Here is a 14,498-nt window from a genome sequence, read left to right as displayed (position 1 = left end):
CCAGGTCCAATTGCTGTTTCTAGTTGCAGGGGCACAGCCCACCATCCCTTGCGGCAGTCGAACCGGCAACCTTGTGGTTGAGAGGATGCGCTCCAACCAACTGAGCCATCCGGGAGGCAGCTCAGCTCAAGGTTCTGTGTTCAATTTTAGTTGCAGGGGGCGGAGCCCACCATCCCTTGCGGGAGTAGAGGAATCGAATTGGCAACCTTGTGCTTGAGAGCCCACTGTCCCATGTGGGAATCGAACTGGCAGCCTTCGGAGTTAGGAGCACAGAGCTCTAACTGCCTGAGCCACCAGGCCAGCCCGTCTATTCTTAATTTTTTGAGGAACCTCCACACTGCCTTCCATAGTGGCTGCCCCAGTCTGCATTCCCACCAATAGTGTATGAGGGTTCCTTTTTCTCCACAGCCTCTCCAACACTTGTTACTATTTGTCTTGTTGATGGTAGCCTTTGTTGTTTCTGCCCTTACTGGGGTTTGGAGCTATCTCTAAACTTGAAGCCAGAGCCTTTACCTTCTAGTCCCGGCTTTGCAGGTAAATATATGACCTACAATCCTTTATCCCCTCTTGGGTACCAGCATCCTCCTGTCCAGGGCTGCTGTTAGCTCACATTGCATCTTTGTGCAAATTAGGAAAAGTGCTCCAGACAGACAGACAGAACCCTGCATTCAAGGCACCGACCGGGCCTAGAGAATGGCACACAGGCTACTTGCCCCTGCCACCTCTACAATCACATGCAGCTGTTCTTCCCCATCAATTTTCAAACAAACTTTGTCCCCTTAAAACATCCTCCCCTGGACACCCTCCAGGGATTACCCCGAAGCTTCGTTGCCCTTCTTACCTTTCAGTAAGGTCACCAGTGGGTTCCAAGTGCTAAATCTAATGAACAGTTTTTGTTCCTCATTTTACTGTTACCTCAAAAAATGGACCCTGCTGATCACTCCTTACAATGCTCTTCCCCTGACCTCTGTGGCACAGCCCGCTCCAGGGCCGCCTCCTCCTCCCTTTGGCCTCTCAGTTTCTTCTACTGGGGCTTTCTCCTTGAAACCACATTTAAATGTGAGTCCTCTTCAAGCCTCAGTCCTGAGCTTCCCCTCTTCCCATTCGAGACTCTTTCATTGGTGCCAATCACCTCAAATCCTATTCCCACAGCCAGGGAAAACCTTACTCCATCCTCACATACACCCCAGGAAGAAATGGTACTGTAGCACCTCTCCTGGCTGTCTCTCCACAATTTACCACTCGTCTCCAAAGACCTATAAATAAGCTAATTGGGAAGGTTGGGGAAAGGCTGCAGCAGCTCTAGTGACAACACAGCTGGGTCTGCAATCTCCCCAGCAGACCAGGAAGTCTGGCAGCTGGGGTTGGGGAGTTTCAACTAAGGGAGAAGGTGTGAGGAAGCCCAATAATGGATGCAGATTCCAAGCTGCATTTTCCAATTCAACTTTATCAGCAATAAAGTTGACATATTGACCCCCAGCACTGGCCTAATCCTACTTCTCAGTTGGTTCTGATTTGTTTTCTCCACACCCCCAAACTCCATACATGGCCCACAAACCAGGAAAGCTTAAGGAACAGGCACAAAGATAGGGCTTTGGAGATTTAAGGTCTATCCCAAGAGAAGGATGCTTTAGGTGTGGTGAGGATAGGAGGAGTCAGTATTTTAGTAAACAGGGTTTCCAGGTCCTTGATTGCTTGAAGACACAGCACTTTAATAAGATTGGTGTCACAGGGCCTCGACAAACCCAGGCCTTTGCAATCTCTGTGTTCACAGGCTGTTGCAACTTACAGATCTAAGCAGATGTGCCTGACGTAGGGATTAGCTGAGTCTTTTGGTCACTTAAAAAACATGTAGAGCTTCAGTGAACAAATTTTCTAAGTGTTAGTGGCTGGGAACATTTCTTGCTGCTCCTACCATGTTTCTCAGGCAGGACCAACCCAAAGGAAGCTAAGTTTCACATGAAACTTTTGCAAAGGGAGCTAAACTCCACCTTGGTGAGAGCTGTGGTTCTCAAACTCAAACATTCAGAAGAGTCACCTAGTGAGCTTGCTCTAATGGTTTCCTGGGCTCCCACCGCCAGGTTTAGTAGGTATGGGCTAAGGCCTAGTAATGTGCGTTTCTCACAAGTTCCCCGGTGCTGCTGCTGCTGATGCTGATGTTGCTGCTGGTCTGAGGACCACGTGAGAAGCACTGGGTTAGATGATGTTAGTTGTGCGGTTCTAGCGTTAAGTGCATTAAATCAACTGCCTCAGACTCTCTTCTTTATATTATGTTGAACTAAATCCAGTTTTAGAGCCAAGGAGTGAGCTGTGGTGGAATTTTAATCTCCTGACTCCTATGACTTACCTACAGACTCCTAGAATCACCCTCTGTTATGCGGGGCGTCCGGCGGGGTCTCTGCTCCCGCTCCCCACATAAGAACGCAGGACGTGGTGAGGCCAAAAAGGAACACCCACGGAGCCATAGATAGGGGAGTCAAACCAATATATTCTCGCTGGCGGCTGGGCTGGAAACACAGGAAGCAGAATCTACATAATCTGCAACCCACTGTCCTCACAGCAGTCCGCGCTTGCCAGCCACCATCTTCTTGCTAGCCTTCATTTTCCTTTCTGCTAGCGTAGTCACGGCAGTTATATTAGTGGCCAATGGTTTACAGGTTAAGCTGACGGCCAACTAGCCACAGCTGATGGCCATCCAATCATAGTTGATGGCCATTTACTACCCGAGCCAGCACCTTTCTATGTGAGGCCGAGAGCCTGGAAACTGCTTTTAGGGGCTTTGTCACCACACCCTCAAATCCCACCCCATGGATCAAAGTTCTCTCTAGATTTGTTACTTACACCTGGCCATGGCTATGATCAGAGACTCATATCTGGAGGTTGTGGCTTTGATCAGAGACTCATATCTTGCCCCAGCTAAGGCAGCAAGGTGGTAGTGGAGTGGCATGGCGTGACGGAGTGTGGATTACAGATTGCAGAGAGGCGGATTGCAGCTAGCAAGTGAGGTTGGTTGGCAGAGACAAGTGAAAGGTGGGTTGCAGATCATGTGGCTCCTGCCTCCTGTGTCTCCAACGCAGCCACCAGTGAGACTATAGTGGTATGACTCCCCTACCGATGCTCCGTGGGTGTTCCTTTTTGGCTTCACCATGTCCTGCGTTCCTCTGTGGGAAGCGGGAGCTGAGACCCCGCATGCCACCCTGCATGACAAAGGTTCAGCACAGGGGGTGGTGGCTTTTCATCAATGCACACATAGAGGAAAGGGGACCTTTATTTTATAGGTGGCCGGCCATCTTTTGGGGCATTAATGAAAATATTAGTAAACCGAAGGCTAGAAAGGAATAGTAAGAGGCCTGTGCCTGGAATATACTGTCTCTAGGAATCAAAGAGGAGCTGAATTGGTTTAGAAACTCACAAAGGTTTTTTTGTCCTTGATCAAACTCTAGTCAGGCTCTTTTGAACTCTCTTCTGACGTTTGGGCTTCCATGTTCATCTCTGTGTTTGTCAGTTTTAGCAAGAACCCTGCTAAGTTAGTGTAGCCAGAATCCCCATCCTCGATACCTGATCACCCTTGCCATGTGATCGGGTTCTTCATCCCCCATCACCCCCCACCCCCAGTCATGACTGCGTACACTGGCCTGCCTTTCCCCCAAATCCTGTTAGGGTGGTTTAGCCAGAATCCCCCCTTACCCCTGATTCTTCAGTAATTTTCCATCCACAGAATCCCAGCCTGCTCCTTGGTTACAAGTTCCCATGTCTCCTGGATGTATTCAGAGTAGAGCCCAATCTCTTGCCCCTACTACAAAACCCCATTGCAATAGTCCCTATGCTTACCACAGTGGTCCTGAATAAAGTCTGCCTTACTGTTCTTTAACAAGAGCCATGAATAATTTTTCTTTACCAAAACTTTGATCTTGAAGTCAGAATGAGAGCAGTTGGAGAGAGAGAAAGATAAGTAAAAGAGTCAGGCTGATATTGAAAGGGGGTGGTCAGCAGGAGAAGCCTGGGGTTCAGTCTGAGACACACCTTGGTTGTTTGTAGCCAGTGTCCAGCCTGATTAGCCAGCACTGGGCCTGACCACTACTGCCAGGTAGAGGGAAGGAGTCCATTAAGAGACAGATTTTGAGTGTAGGGCCAGGTTAGTCCAATATGACAGGCAAAAGGAGATATGCGTGGGCCTAACTGCCCTCAAGGAAGAAACCCTCTTTGTTTGTTTTGGTTATCACTAGACCAGAAAGGGTAACTGGGATCCAAAGAACTCTAATGGAGATGAGATTTCAGAGAACAGACTGGAATAATCTGCACCCTGCCACCGCCAACCAGGGAGTACAGTTCCAGGAAGCTCTTGAGTGCCCTCTTCAAAGGTCAGATAAGGAGTCAACAATAAGTTTAATTGGGGAATCACCCTAAAAACTGTGACAGTTATACCAGGTAATCACGCAACTATGGCCAGATTTGAGGGAGGAGGTCTGGGAAGATGAGCATAGAATGTGAGTTTCAAGGTGGCTCGATTATTATAAGAGAGAATACAGGCATAGCATGTGCTTTGAGGGAACATACCCAGGAAACTTTTGGGGGAGGACTTTCAAGGAAGGCACAGAAAGATGAAATTAGCTACAGGCAAACCAGGCAGGACAGTGGTAGACAGAGCCCAGGCCTGGGTTAGATATTGGTCTAGTAGGACAACAGCATCCATGAAGAATCACCCACCCAGGAAGACAGATAAAGGAGGACCAGATCTGTCAACAGTAGTGTTTCTGGCAGACTCAAAATTTCCTAACTTCATATTGCTCACTGTGGTGAACCCTCCAAGACAGAATCTAAGGAGAAAACAATATCTTGACTCGAAAGCAAAGGGAAACAAAGAAGAAAACTACACTAATCGGTGTAGCAAATGGTGCTGGCTGATGTGATAAGGAAGGAAATAAGAAGCAAGTCACAGTGTTAAAAATGTGGCGGAGTCTTCCTGAAAAGAGAAGTGGCACAACAGAGACAAACAGATGATCAGAGACACGTCCCATTTCAACGAGAAAGACAGCACATAAGGAAAGTCTCTGTTGCCTTTGACACAGCTTGAATACCCAAGAGAAAGCAGTGTTCTGTGGACTAGCACACGGCACAGGTGGTTGTCCTTACCCACTCCAGGGAAGAGCCTCAGAAACAGCACCTCAAATATGTACTGAGGACCTTCCATGTGCCAGGTACTGTTGTAGGCACTGGCGTACAGCAGTGAACAAAGGCCTTTGCCCTCATGGAACATGTGTATTCAATAGCAGCTTCAGCTGAAGAATCCACTATGAGAGATGCTCTAGATTAAACAAGTGAGAAAATTGCTTTAGGAGGCAGGCATTACAGGCTGAAGAAATTCCAGGCAAGAAGCAATGGTTCTTATGGGGACTCAGAAAAGCTTACAAATATTCAGGGATTTTCAGCCACAACTTTGGTTGCTTAAAATCTTCCACAGTGGGAATATTTCCTCCAAGAAAATTGGCAAATTCTATAAGTCAGGGAGTTACTTTTCCCTCAGAAAGCCAGCACACCATTGCAATGACTGCTCACGAGAGGAAATGTCGGTGTGTCCTTGTTTTGACAGGGGAAATAGAAAAGAAGGGGTTTAAATATACAGAATGGGGAAGAAAGGAGCCTCCAGTAAATCCTGGAGCACCACTAATACTTTCTAAATTTTGCAAGAGGCTCGGAAGTTTTCAATTTCCAGATATGGCATGGTAAACCTAGGCCATCATTAACATCTTGAAAGACTTTTCCCAACACAGTGTAAGGTTCACATGTGAATAACTAAGAAAACTGACATATAGACTGAGAGGTATTCAGACAAGGCTGATATCGACAAGATTTTCTCTTTCATGTTTTCTCAGTCTTCCTTCCTTCCCTCAGATACTGCCGGGCCTCTGCCAGGGTCTTCAGCTGGTGCCAATACTACGGTATGTGTGTGTTCTGGGATTCCAAGAACTTTATTTTGATTGAAGTAGACATTCATCATAAATTTTGGCTGCCCGTCACCTGAATCTCTTCCCCCTCCTTAAATGTCTTGGTGGGAGACAGAGTCTATCTCCTTTTATAGAAGCAGAAAATGCACTCACTTTCCCAGCTTCCCTCACAGCCATATGACAAGGGTGCAGCCATGTGACCAAGGCTCAGTGAGACACACCCACCCTGGATGCCAGCGATGCACAAATGCAGGCCCAGCAGTGAATTCCTCATGACAATGAGGGATCCACAGCTCAGCTGCTGACCACACTGCCTTCAGGGGACCAGGACATGTTTACTCAAAGGATATATTTACTCAAAGCCATGTTTTCCAATCTTCCCTGCAATTCCCCCAACTGCCCAAAGAATTATCAATAAATTCCTTTTCTGCTTAAATCAGGCCAAGTTGGTTTCTATAGCTCATAACCTAGAATCAGGACTGACAACTGGTCTAAATGCCCTAGGGGCCAGCAGATTTGCTCAAGTTTTCTAAATTTCTTGGGGTGGAGCTGGTGCTGGGTAATCTTCTAGGTTCTGTTAACCCTTTGGACTCTAAAAGCGGAACATACAAGAGATTGTGGTGATAACCGCTGAGGTCCCAACTCTCCCCAGGTACTGAGTGAAGCCCCTGGGCTGAGGCTGAACAAGACGCAAGTTTGTGTGGGAAACTGTAAGCTTTAATGTCTGTGGTCTTTACCTTACAAGAGCAAGGAGATTTAGTTTGGGAGCTTTTATTTCTCCTTGGGAATGCAATACTGTATTTAGTAACATCTAATGTATACCAAGAAAATAGGAGAAACTGCCAACTTCACTTTGATACGCTTGTCACTTAAAATGTTTATCCTATACTTAACAAGCTCTTTTAGACTTAGAGATAGATTTTTATCACACGTTGTTCTTGTGCGTACATAAAAAGGAAAATATGAGCAAAATAGTGAGCAAATATGATGCACATTATTTGGATTCTGAACATAAAGAGCTTCTAAGAATAAGTTCTTTATGTTCAGAATCCAAATATATGAATCATGTTTGTTTTCAAAGTTAGAAAAGAGCTTTTATTGAATATCACTTTACTTTTTTCCTTTAAGGGATACTTCACACAAGTCTATAACATACTCTGAATACAGATTTTTTTAATAAGAGAACACCATTTTGGACAGTATTCTAAAAGGTGTTTTTTTAAAGCTTTTTATTTTGAAATAATTTTGGACTCACAGTAAGTTAGAAAAATAGTACAGAATTCCCACATATCCATTACCCAACTTCCCTCAGTGTTCTGAATCACTTTTTAAAGAAATATTGAGGTATCACTCACATACCATAAAACTCATCCTTTTAAAATATACAGTATATTCATAAAGTTGTGCAACCATCACAACTACCTATTCCAGAACATTTTCATTATCCCAAAAAGAAACCTTGTATACATTAGCAATCACTCCCCATTCCACTTCTGTCACTCTCCCAGCCGCTGCAATCATGAATCTACCTTCTGTTTCTATGGCTGAACCACTAAACTCAGAGTGGCCGTGTGATCCTAGGTGGTGTTACCCTCCGTGTTTTCTTCCAAAGTGCTAACACCCATTCTGCCACTTTTGATGCACCTGGCAGGCAATGATACCTCCATTCTAACAGAAGCCTGGCTGATGAGACTGTAATACGATTTCCAGTTTTAGAGAGGTTTAAAGTATGAAAAAAACATTCACACCTTAAAACCGAAATACTGTAGTAGAGGTTATTTGGGACATTTCCATTTTATTAGTGTTGCATCGTCAAACATCATATTGTCACATGTTTACACTGTCATTTGATCCCTTGCATATCCTCTCATAAACCAGCTGGACAATACAGATGAGCCAATATGAGATAGGAAAGAGGATATGATGAGTTGTCACCCTAGGGTGCTGTGGACATTGATACTTTAAAGAACTGTTCTGCTCCCATTTCAGAGCCTTCTTAGAGTAAAGGCTAACCAACTCATCAGTTGTTACAGGAGGGACTCCAGGCAGCAGCAGAGGGTGGTCGGGAATGGGGTGCAGAGGTTAGCCTCATAGAGGTGGGACAGCAGGCTTCGAATACTCACCTCAGGGAAGTTCACTGCAGGACAGTAGAGTGGCCTCTTTCCCTCTCTCCAGTCCTTAACAACCCTGTGCTGGTCATTTTCTGATTGCTCCTTCCCCACCCTTTTCTGCCCTGCTCTGTGCCTGGGGAAGGCAGACTGCTACAGACTGCGTTCTCTGGCCATTATAGTCCCCTGGCTTCCTGTGGATTTGGTCCATGGGAGGGAGTTCAGAAGGCAAGAAGAGCAAGTAGGCAGGATATTTATCTCCCCAACAAACTACCCCCACCTCTGGGCAGTGAGGCCCTCAGTTTTGGCACTGGCTCCTTCCCCCTGCCACATTCCTACCGGGCGACCTCTGCCTGGGCTATAGCTCTCACTGAGTTCTGGTAAGAGCTCCCCCCCATCCCTATTAGAATTTCCCTGTATGCAGTTCCTGGATGCTTGTACACTCCTTTTTGGTACCCTTAACCTTGAGCACACCTCTGCAAATAATCCCTTTGCCATACTCCCTTCCATTACTTCTTTGAGTACACTATTTGTTTCCTGCTGAAACACTCAGTCCTTCCTGCAGGAGGAGTGACTTAGGGATACCGTGAATGCTTCTCTCAGCTCTCTTTCTTTCTGGATCTGGACCCCCTGATGCAGCCACCCAATCCTCTCTCCTACATGAGGTAATCTTATTGGGCCAGGCTCGGGTTTTGCAATAGGGAGATCTGCAGTTGGGGGCCAACAGGTCAAATTCAGGGGGAAGGTATTAAAAAGTCCAGTTTTGTCTACAGGTCAAAGCTGTATTCTACAATCCAGTTTAACCAGTAACAAAGTTAAGATTTTGATCTCTAAGATCTATTTGTTAGTTGGTTCTGAACCTAGAAGGTAGGGGGCATTATTCATTGGTTTCCTTAAATCCCAACAACCACTCTCAAATTTACATCTTTAGTTTCAGAACCACATAGACAGCTGTCTTATCATTCTTCAAGCTGCTCAGATAGAACATTATCCATCTCAAACCTCTTCCAATGTGTTCTATTTCATCCCACTGTACCATTCTCTACCCAGTTGCTCATGCCAGAAACCTGAAAGTCATTCTGGGTACCTTCTTCACCCTTACATACCAAGGGTGCCAAAACAATGTATACACATTTTAAGAAAGGAAAAAACTGTTTTATGCTGATTGTAACCACTAAATTATGCTGATGGTAACCACTTTGAACACCTCTTGTAATTGCAGAAGCCAATGTGACCTGTACTCATCTTTTGTTATTGGTATATATTGAGTATTACAATTTTAATATAGTAATAGCCTACTGCTGACCAGAAGCCTTAATAACATCAAGTCGATTAACACATATTTTGTATCTTATATATATTATATACTGTATTCTTACAATAAAGGAAGCTAGAGAAAATGTTAAGAAAATCATCAGGAAGAGAAAATACAATTACAGTATTTATTGGAAAAAATCCATGTGTAAGTGGACCGTGCAGTTCAAACCCGTGTTGTTCAAGGGTCAACTGTACATTTTCCATGCTACTTTTCTACACTTGCTTTGGTTGATCTTTTTATTCACTCTTTCCATATTTTACAACAAGCACAAAAGCATTAATACCACAAGTGTGCACCGCAGAAAGTTTAGATTTCTCTGATATCCCTTTCCCATCATGAAATTTACCCCACTGGCTACATGTCCTGTGTAGATGAAAAATGTCCTGGACTTTCTCTCACAGAAAAGTTACATCGCTGAATGTCCTGGGGTCAGGAAACTGTTATCCAGTGCACAGGGATACTAACTCTCCCAGCATGTAGCTTTCTAAATTGTGACATGTCAGGAATCATCCCAAATATCTGTCATAGATTGTTGGTAATATGAATCTCTGAGACAGGAAGAAAAAGTAGTAAAAAGAAAATTACTTATACAAATTGCCCTTGAGAAATAAGGCATAATCTTTAAATATTTTATATTAACTAAAGTGAAGTTCTTTCAGAATTAAGATTTTTAAAAAATCTTACTTGGCCTCACCAACTAATGATTTGCTTCTACTCTTGGTAATAGGTCCTCTGGAAACCACCGCTTCACCGTGCTTGTCATAGTAATCAGCTATAATGACTTCTAATGGGCTCTTGGGTTCTTTCCTTACTAATTAAAGAGCCATAGCATTTAAATCACCTCATCTATTGTTCTAGTTATCTATTGCTGCATAACAAACCATCCCAAAGCTACTGGCTTAAGACAACAATCAATTTATTATCTCTTGGGGTTTCTGTGGGTCAGGAATTCAGGAAGAGTTCCACTGGGTGGTTCTGCCTTAGGATCTCTCAGTCAGTTGCAGTTGCAGTCAGTCTGTGGCAGGAGCTGGGAGAGTGGGCATTGGGACAGCTTGGGGTGGCTGCACATCTCTCCTTCTCCATGTCCTTGTGGTCTGTTTCCATGGGTTAGCTTGTGCTTCCTTACAGCATGGTGGTCTCAGGGTGGTAATCCTTACACAGGGGCTCATGGCTCTCACGCAGGATCCAGCAAACCAGGTACAATATGACCACCTTTTAAGACCAGGCCTGGAAAGTCATAATGTCACTTCTACCAAACTTTACTGGTCCACCAGTCACTAAGGTTTGGCTCAGATTCAAAGAGAGGGGCCACAGAATTCACCTATTCATGGGAGGAGGGTCAAAAAATTTGCAGAAAAGTTTTAAAACTGCTGTTATCTATGCAGAAGACATTTTTTGGTTGATGTAATAATTACTTTGGTGAGAGACATTATTTCTCTCTGCCTTTTACTTCCTTGTGTTTTATTCCCTTTCCTGATCCCCTTAAACTGTTTACAAATTAAAGATTTCAGCTCTAAATATTTTGCTCAGTACTTATGTGTTCTGTAGATAGATTAATTCTTGCGCCAGGCCCAAATATTTCCGGCTGTTCTGTTCTACTCTGCCTACTTCCTGTTTGGTTGACTTATTTCCTGTATTCTTGTTAAAGGGCTTCGTCAAAGTTGTATACTTTCATTTTGGCCTAGGTGCTGTGTTCTATTTCTGAATCTGCCAGTGGTCTTGAGCAACTGTAGAGTAACTGTAAGTATAATACAGGAAGTGAAAATTAAAATACTATGTCTTAATATTAATAGAATTAAATGCCCACTTTATGGAAATGCATATTTTAGTGGAGACCACTTTTCAGGACCTCAAAGAGTTAGTTCACCTTCTCAGTGGTGAACTAGTCTGGGCCATTGGTGGGACAATTGAGGAGCCAGCCCCAAAGATCTTATTTCCAAGTGATTACAAGCCTAATTAGAATTCTCTCTTGTAGGGACAGTTCTGTATCTCTTAAATTGTTTTGGGCTGCTAGCAACAGGAACCTCAACTCAACTGGCTTAAACTGTAAGGGAATATTTATTATCGCATATAACAAGGAGTCTGAGATGGGATGGTTCCAACTCAGCAACTAACTCAAAAACTCAGATTCCTTCTAAATCTTTCTGCTCTAATATTTTCAGCATGTTGACTTTATTTATTTATTTATTTATTTATTTATTTATGTCATGCCTCAAACTACTTTTTATTTGCAACTACATGATTTCACACAATTCTTCTGAACAACGACATAAAATATATTGCCTTGTGTATAAATAACTTACATACTCTCCGTAAAGTAAATGTTCAAAGGTGCTAGAACAGATCGTCCACCCCTACAGTGTTCTCATATGCAACAGAGTTGATGCACAATATATAAATACTCAAGTCCAATATTAAAAACTCAGGTACTTGACTAACTTTAATAAAGTTTCTCAAACTATATCAATATAGCTAAAGTGCATCTATATTTTTAAGAAAGATTATTCTCAATAACTCTCTATAAAAATAAGTTTGATGGTTTGACCCATCTAACTTTACTACTATGAATATGAATTTTTAACTTTTAACATGTAATCAGCCTCACTCTACCTTCTCAACACCAATAGAATCAAAAGGAGCTAGCGAGGTACTAACATGTGAGGGTTAATCCAGCGATTCCGGTCACAATGCATTCCAGGAGGAGGTACCCACGTTACTGGAATTGGGCAATACGGTTTATTCTTCCTTCCCTGATTGGGATAACCAAATGGAATAGGAGGAGGGTAGTGATTCTGATGGCCATTTCTTCGGTGCATTCCTGGCTTTTTTCTGGGCAAAGGGTGCCACATTGGAAGAGGTGGGAATATCAGTTCTGAAATCTGGTACACCGGGCTTGGGGTTGCAGTCACCCAACTGGGTTTCACTTCTACTTCCTTACTTGTTTCTTCATCTGAAGAAGAGGATCCTGAATGATAATCAGAGGTAACCTTATCAAGCGCCCTGGTAACTTTCTTGGAGATCTCATCCTTGTTCTCCTCCTCATTTTCAAAGCTGGCAACAATGAACGCACTGTTTTTCTCTCCGGACGACAGCACACCTCACGTGGGTCCACCCATCAAGTGAGTGCCTTTGGCAAGCCCAGGTCACTGGACAAGATGCAGCTGTTCTCACAGGCTTTCAAAACGTCAGGATCAACTCTCTGAAACTTATTGACATGAATGCATCTGTAGGCCTATCCTTTTGAGGGTTTTTCAGGATGCCAGTGATTTTTGTATTTTTCTTGAAGTATTAAGAGTCAATTTCTCAGCAAATCTTTCAACTGCCTCTTTTTTCGACTTATGTTTTCGAACAAGCCTTGTGAAAAAGAAGACAACAGCAGCAATTTCGTCCTTCATCTTTCCCGCCGCCCCCCGTGTCCGTAGATTCCGCTGCCGCGACCCTCTCCGGGCCTTGAACCCAAGGTGCCCCTCAGGGAGCCAGCGCTGGGTGGCAGGGGCGCGCAGCCAGCCTTGTCCCGCGTCGTCGGGCAGCTGAGCGCGCTGTTGACTTTATTTTTAACTGATGCCTAAAATGGTTTTTATAGTTCTATTGTCACATGCGGATACAGCAAAGTCCAATTAATTCCTCCGTGTCTCTTTTTATGAATGAAAAAAAAAAATGTATTCCAGAATCTCCCCAGCAAATTTCCCCTCCTGTTACATTGGTCGGAATTGTATCATTTGCCCTTTCCTAAACCACTCTCTGGCTCAGAAATGGGTTTGCTATGATTGACTTAAAGATACAACTGGCATTTCTAGCAGGAAGGACTACCTTAACAAAATCAACATTCTATGCAAAAGGGGAAAGGAGAGAAAGAATAATAGACAGGGGGGCTTTTAATATCTGGATTTACTGTGATACAAAGGGAGGAATTCCCTTCCCCTGGAGTTCCTAGATCATTAAATGGCATCACAATTAATATTGTTGCTCAAAGCAGAAACCTGGCAGTACTCTTTACTTGATTCCCCCCGAGACACTGCTTTAATTCAAGTACTTATCTTCTCTCCCTCCCATTATTACAATTATTTTCCCTACCAGTTGCCTGCTTCCAGTCTTGTGCTTCCCCCAATCCATTTTCCACATTGTTGAAAGGGTAAGATTTCTCTTGTGGATTGAATATCAGGGTGTTCTCAATGGAGCTCAAATGCTAAAAATGGAGTTAGATGCCACTTTCACTGTCCACTTCGTCCAACACGTGAAACTGGCTTTGCGGCTGCCAAAGAATGAAAGAGTTCTGGTGGAAGGGGGTTCAAGAGACAGATGTGAAAATAAGCACAGTAGAAGAGATGGGATGGCATCTGTTGCTACCATCAGCGTGAGGATGGTCTGGAGTCACAGTAGAAAAAGGGGTTAGAGCCAAAAGATAAAGGAACTGTATTCATGATAGATTCTGTGAAATGTTGGGTAGAGCAGTCCTTTTTGAAGCCTAGGTGACAAAGCGTGGTATACTGTTGGACAGAGGGGGAGGTCTTCCAGGCTCAGCAGAGCAGGAGAGAAGATTCCATGATCTATTATATTCTGTCCTTCCTATTTCAATACTAACTATATGCTTCAATACTAACTATATGGAACGGCAGATCTGTGTCCCCACTAGACTGTATAGTCTTGATGCTGGGACATAATTTCTCCTTTGTATGTCTAGTGCCTAGCACAGTGCTTGCATGTGGTAAGTACTTAATCACCAACTAATTTCAACATTTATTAAGTTTCTATTTTATATACAGAGCGTGCCAAACATATATACATGCATTTTAATAAAGGAAAAAACTGTATTAAAATTGAAATAATATATACCGATAACAAGATGAATAACAGAAGTCATGTGTACACATTATTTTGGCATCCCCGGTATATAGCACCCAACAACCACTTAGAGAAGTGATGTGACTAAGATCGTATCAAAAGTCTAAGGCAAAAAATGTCTTAAACATATATCCAGTAATATGCAAGTATAATTTTATGATTTATAACATTGATCTATCACTTTTAAATAGCACTAAATAAAAACGAATGTGCATATGTTTACTATGAAACTGAGAAAGTTCCGTTGAATATCCAAAATTAGGTTTAATATATTTTGAACTTCAT

General features: G+C 43.4%; 1 pseudogene across 1 annotated transcript; it reads right to left on the bottom strand.

The window, feature by feature from the left end:
* Nucleotides 1-12,010: 12,010 nt before the first annotated feature.
* On the bottom strand, nt 12,011-12,766 carry LOC308506002 (protein BTG3-like; annotated as a pseudogene). Its single transcript has one exon. The product of its transcript is annotated as a protein BTG3-like (transcript).
* Nucleotides 12,767-14,498: the final 1,732 nt, after the last annotated feature.

This window comes from Rhinolophus hipposideros (genome assembly GCF_964194185.1).
Source record: "Rhinolophus hipposideros genome assembly, chromosome: 12".
NCBI classification, from domain to species: Eukaryota; Metazoa; Chordata; class Mammalia; order Chiroptera; family Rhinolophidae; genus Rhinolophus; species Rhinolophus hipposideros.
The sequence above is the reverse complement of the archived record's forward strand: the minus strand, read 5'-3'. Positions and strand labels throughout refer to the sequence as shown.